Below are 6,480 nucleotides of genomic sequence, written 5' to 3'. Positions count from 1 at the left end.
GTTGGTCAACCTGGGTCTTTGTATTTAACCACACCATTGGTAGTAGTAATTGAGGGAAACTGCTCAGTGAGGAACGCTTGTTGAGGAACATTCGTACGTCGTTTGGTGGTGCACATGTCCTTCAAAAACTTGGCATGCATGGGCAAATGCTTAAGTGCATCTAGAAAAGGTAGGTTTATGGTCAAATTTTTAAAGGTTTCACGGATCTCATCGAAATGTTCGTCCGGTTTGTTCTTTGCCAAACGGGCAGGGAATGGAGCTTTTGGGCAGAATCGCGCATATGGATCAGTGGCGTCTTTCCCTAGGGACGTGGATGTAGATTTGGAAGGAACAACTTCGTCCGCTATAGGTTGCAAGGTAGGAGTTGGAAGGATGTCAGCGGCGACTTCCGTCGATTCGACGTATGGCATACGTATGTGATTGTCGATGGTTCGGCCAGAATGAAGAGTGGTGATGGCATTTACCTCACCCTGGCTGGTATTACTAGATCCTGGTGCATTGTAAAGGCAGTGTTTGTGGGCTTTGGGTTTGGAGCTACTTGGCCAGGAAACACGCCCTTTTGACTTTTATCATGTGCTAATAGCTAAAGAGACTGTTGGATAGATGCTAGGATTTGATTCTGTTGATTCATGTAAGTTAAAAAAGTTTCAGTTGTTTTATCGGCAGTGGATTGTACCAGTAGAGCGGCAAGAACAAGATCACGGTTATTGTTTACGGGTTGATTTTGGTAGCCATATCCTTGATTAGCGGGAACAAGGCTGTGGTTATTTTGGTACCCTATATTTATGTTGTTGGGAAAATGACTTTGCCCTTGTTGGAATTGCAGAGGATTTCCTTGATGGTAGGAATTGTAGTTCGTGGGTGGTCGTACAGGAGCGTTGTTGACACCCGGAGTAGCTTGTTGTTGGGCAAGTGGGCCCCATGCCAAATTAGGATGTTGTCGCCAAGGTGCATTCGGGATGTTGAAAGCACAAGCCTCTTCAGATAGTTGGGAAGGGCACTCGTATACCAAAGGACAATAAGAATCGGGCGCTTCAAGACTTAAAGCGAAGACATGGGGGGAGCATTGGCGCACCATAACTTTTTTGGGTTTTTTATCATTTACTTGAACCGAAAGAGCATCGACCTTTTTGTTTAGGGGCTCGATCAGAGTTTTTAATTCCAGATCGGGTTTGACCTCGAACATAGATGTAACTTTGGTAGGAGTGTCTTTAGAAAATCTGGAAGAATCAGTGTTACCCCAATGGGTGCTTCGTGAAGCCTGTTTCTCAAGAAAAGTGTATGCTTCAGTAGCGCCCTTGTCTATGAAACAACCGTCGTTCATGATATCTAATGTTTCCTTTTGATGGTCAGAGAGACCATTAAAGAATGAACGAACTAAAACAGCGGTGTCGAGTTGATGATGGGGACATTCGAGAAGCAGATCAGTAAATCTACTCCATGCTTCCGAAAAGGATTCCTGGGGGTGCTGGCGAAAGAATTGAATTTTCTGAAGCATTTCTGTAGTTTTCTTTTGAGTATAGAACTTTATCATGAATGCTTGTACGAGTTTGGCCCATGTGTCAATGGATTGCGGCGCTTCGCCTACGAGCTAAACTGTTGCTTTATCAGCTAAAGTGAAGGGAAACAACCTAAGCAAGACTTATTCATTGGTAACGGTCCGATGGCGGAAAGTTGTGACTACTTGTTACATTCGACGAAGGTGATTGTACGGTTTTTCATGGTCTAGACCATGGTAAACAGGTAACAAACCAAAAATGTTTGGCAGAATGCAAAAATCTCCTGCAATATCATCGAGTTTAATGCATGAAGCAGGTCATTCTTGTAAAGCAGTATAAAAATCCGAAAGGGGTTTCTCGACTGTGGGATTTTCCTGGGCCATAATTAAGGGAGATAATGGCAACGGAGATATGTGACGAGGTTGGTTTATGGAGGAAAAACTATGTCTAGGAGATAACTTAAGCAGTTGTTTATTGTATTTCCGACGACGATATGTAAGTTCTAATTCCTTATTAGTACCAGACCGTAGTCTCATACAAACACGAGTTTTAATTCTAGGCTCATAAGGAACAACTTATGATAGGAGGATTTAGAATTAAGGAAGGAGGGAGGTGAAGCCGCCTTCCCCGAAATACTGTTGCTAACTTCGGCGGGTAAGCTAGGATAACGTTTAAATATTCCAGCAGCCAAGTCACCTGAGAGAATTGAGGGAGTTTGTTCGTGCTAGCACGTTCCTTAATTAGGCAACCTCAATCTTTCAAGTTTCCTAGATACTGATGGAATAGGATGATGATTTATGATGGTGTATTATGCGGGGTATTATTAAGATGATTATAATGAAATTTTAATTATTATGATTTTTTTTTAAGTGGAAATTTTATTGATACTGATAAAGAATTTTACAAATAATTAGGACAAGCGTGCAACAAGCTGCGCCGCAAGTCCTTTCTGAATAGCAAATCTTATTCTTCTAAAAACAAACTCGTTAGAACCAGCTATCATAACATTATTGTCCATAACTTTCTGAAGTCTCTTGAGAAGCTCAACAGACTATTGTTCCAAGAAACCGAAAGTGTCGAAACTAAACGGAATGAAACAATGCTGGTTAGCTGTGCAAGCTTCCTCATGCTTCTCCATCTTCCCTGTCGCTGCTCTCTTAGCTGCTTCCCCCACCTCAAAGACTCCATTCCCAAGCCCTACCAATGGAGAGGCTCCAATTACATCAACACATGCATGTCTCCCCTCAGACCAACTGTATATCAATACATCCGCAGGCCGGAGTGTAGATCGTCCCTCATTCGGATCAGTGAGAAAATTCACAGGAGCCTTCTTCTTCACTTGTACCCCAGCCCTCCAAAATGCATCACATAAAATATCTCTGATATGATCATGTCGGTATTTGAAACCTGGAAAATATCTATAGTGTGATGCATGGTCCCCGAAAGCATCTAGTCTACTCTTTTTGCAAACAGGGCATAGACCACCATCAGAGTACAAAGGAATCATGAGATGGTATCGGAGAATAGAACAATACTCCACCGACGACATACGCTGTCCAAGTCCCTCCATCGAAATAGCAAGTAGAAAATCCTTTGCGTGTTCTAACTGCAAGCATCCAATGACTGCTTTCTGACGAGCAAATAACACAAACTCCCTCTCAAGACCAGCAGCAATCTTACTATAGAACGCTTCTGCCAAAACTTTTTGTGGTTTTGAGGGGACGGTAGCATTCCCAACCATAGAACTGAGGTCAAAATCGGGTAGACAAAGACTCAATGCGCTACTAGCAACATCAAGAATCTCATCCAAAGGCACTGGCCCACAACTCCTAAGAATGTGGTTCTGAAGCTCAGAAGTCTGACAATGAGAGGCCACAAAAGCAAAAGTAGAGACATCAGTGGCACAATAAATACCTAACCCACCCAGACGTAATGGGAGTGTCGATAAACGCCACTGCAAATACCTAATTTTTTTTTTTAATTTTTTATTATTATTTTTTAATTTTTTTTTTTTTTTACGTAATTAATGTATTATGGAGACATGATTATGAAACATGCAATTAAAAACGATATATGCCAAAATAAAAAACTAAACATACAATTAACACATGCTAGTTTTACAAAGGAAATCTACACATGCAACTCTATATTACTTATACGTGAATAGAATTATGTCATACACATGTAATAATCTATAGCTACCGATACGTGCAACTATATGTGAGCTAGGGGAATGTCGAGAACGAACTCATGCAAATGAATACCGCGTACGTGAATTGATGTAACATACACATACAAAAATATTCTAAGCAGGTGGTTTGAAATTAAGCATACATCCAAATATATTTGAATCATATTAATCGTATTAACGTGAATATGTAATGATGAACCACATTTACATGCAAAGAGTTCTCATGCTAACACACAAATATGCGGGGTAAAACAAGTTATAGCAAACAACCAAATAATATCCTCTACAAAGTTTGAAGAGTTTAAGATTTTGAAACCTGGCGTCCCAGCGATTCTTCGTACAACAATCAACTTAACTCCTGAGCTCGTGAACTTACTAGATGGTGGATAAATAGGACTAGAGAGTCCAAAATAGTACTGAGAAAGAAAGTAGTATGTACCTGAAAATCGGAGTGTTGATACTCTAGGTTAGTCTCGCACGCTACTAATTTAGTCTCGTCCGATACTCTTTTATCAGTTCAGTACTTCAACTTCCTACGGAATACTTAGACTGTGCTAATAAAAATAAACAAGATATGGTTCATAGATATCTGTTAGTAGAAAAAGTTGGGGCAAACAGGTACGTAATACGTTAGTATCGTAAAAGAAATGGAAATCAAAAAGATAAGGGGGTAGGGGAGGGGGTTTTTACGTGATGTATTCCAATTATTACGTTAAATGTCCAGAGTCTTTCGGCGTGCAGCGGCGCCATTTGATAAAACGTCAAATTCACATTTTGGTTTTATACTTAAGTCCGAGGTCCACAATCCGAAGACCAAAGTCCAAAGTCCAAAGTCCGTATAGTCGTCCGTTTAGTCAAGTTACCTTACTCACGTAGGTTTGGTAGGATAGGTCAAGTAAGGGATCGTCCAAACCTTAGGGCTCAGCAAAGTTTACAACTGGATTTACAACTTTTGGTGAGTAGGATTTTAGGTTATTTAGTTGGTTTAAGTAAATTAACGGTAATGCAAGTAACGTAAATTAATAACAATGATTTCGACATAAATAAACAAAGATAGAGAAACAGGGAGAGGGTTTATTGTACTCATGCAAGAATCATTTTCAATAGTTTATACTACCACATCACTACAGCTCTAATCCGTCTCGAGTTCATATACAAACCCGAGACGAAGTCGAGTATTGATCCCAAGCGAAATACACGCATCTCTGAGTGTATCTTACTAGCATAAAGAGTTGAACTAATATTTCATCTCTAGATTATCATTTCAGCTCATGGTTCGATTCTACATCAGCTGGACAAATTGGAGAGCTGTCTGACACCATAGAGTCACGCGTGAGACATTTTGGGTCTCTCGCGAGACTGTTCTAGAGCATCAGCAATCCAAACTTGTACAATCTCAATCATTTTGGGACCGGATGTATAATCTACACCTAATTCCTAAGTAGTGATTCTATAACATTAAAATGTCAATCCGGATTCTCACACGAGCAGCATAACCCTCCCCCTGAGGGGGGGGATTAGCTCATGGTCATTAGAGGAATAATTAAACTTGCTGTATAAAATAAATAAGTAAATTCAAAATAGGAATTAAACTTGAAAAGAAATGACTTTTATTAAGAAGAAATACTTACAGTACTGAAGCTGCTGGAAGGAAAAATGGCGGAATGTAAAGCTATAGACTATAAACTAAAACTAACTAACTAATGAGCTAAAGCTTGAGCGTAAAAGCTGAAGAGTGAATATTGAAGACCCCCTCACATATATATAGCTTGGTCCCTCTCGTGAAGCCATTTAATTTGGTTTTGTCCTTTTCTCAAATTGAGACATTCAAAACTTTGAAATACAAAGTTTTGTCTCGAACTATTTTAATTTAGTTTTTGTCTTCTTGTCCCATATCAAACCAAACTTTATGTTTTGTTGTCTTTTTGCCCAATTCAATTCAAAAATTGTGGTACGTGTATTTTCCTTTTGCAAGGTGGCACAAAATTGTGACCATCACTTGCCACCTGCCTATGCTGACTTGTCATGACTTTTGGGCTCGCAGAGTGGGTCCACATGGTGTGTCCAATGGCGGCGCCAATTTTGGCATTTTTACAACTTTCTGTCTTTGCGTAGAGTTCGTCTCCTTAGTTGCTCTGGCAATTCAATAGCTGAAGTCGGCGTCCAGGTTTGAAAGATGTGAGCTTTGGAAGTTTGCTGCTTCTTTATATGTGGACCCGTTCTGCACTTGTTTTGTTCCTTTGGAAACTTCGGCTCTAGTCAGGCTTTGTTGGGCTTCACTAGGGCTGAGTGGGAAGACTTCAAGAATTATAGTATTCTCGTACTGCGATGCATGTTTTATTATCATATTCACGTTAACTGCGAAAACCTGCAAAAGTACGAAAATATAATTATTACATGATTATTAAACACATAATTTACCAAAATGCTATGCTTCTCAGGGTTTAATATTACAGTTTTAGGTGCTTATCACTACCCGGTTAATATCACTCAACCGTCACTCTATCTCTTTCTTCCTTTCTGAAACAAGGATGATCACTTTCCCAACCTACTACTACACCTCTCCCCGATACCATTACTACTTTAACATAATATCGTTCCAGACTTTAAAATAATAAACCATACCCGAAAAGAGTTTTTTCCTATCATGACAGAAAAGCAGAGCATCAAAGTACCAAAACAAGAGAAAAACGAGTGGAAGGGAAGAATTTGGATGTAATGGTGATGGGGACTGAAGAATTTGATGTCAAACCAAGGATTGTACACAACTCAAAATTGTGAGTATACACA

The sequence above is a fragment of the Coptis chinensis genome, chromosome 1 (genome assembly GCF_015680905.1).
Source record: "Coptis chinensis isolate HL-2020 chromosome 1, ASM1568090v1, whole genome shotgun sequence".
Classification (NCBI taxonomy): domain Eukaryota; kingdom Viridiplantae; phylum Streptophyta; class Magnoliopsida; order Ranunculales; family Ranunculaceae; genus Coptis; species Coptis chinensis.
This window is presented reverse-complemented; position numbering follows the sequence as displayed.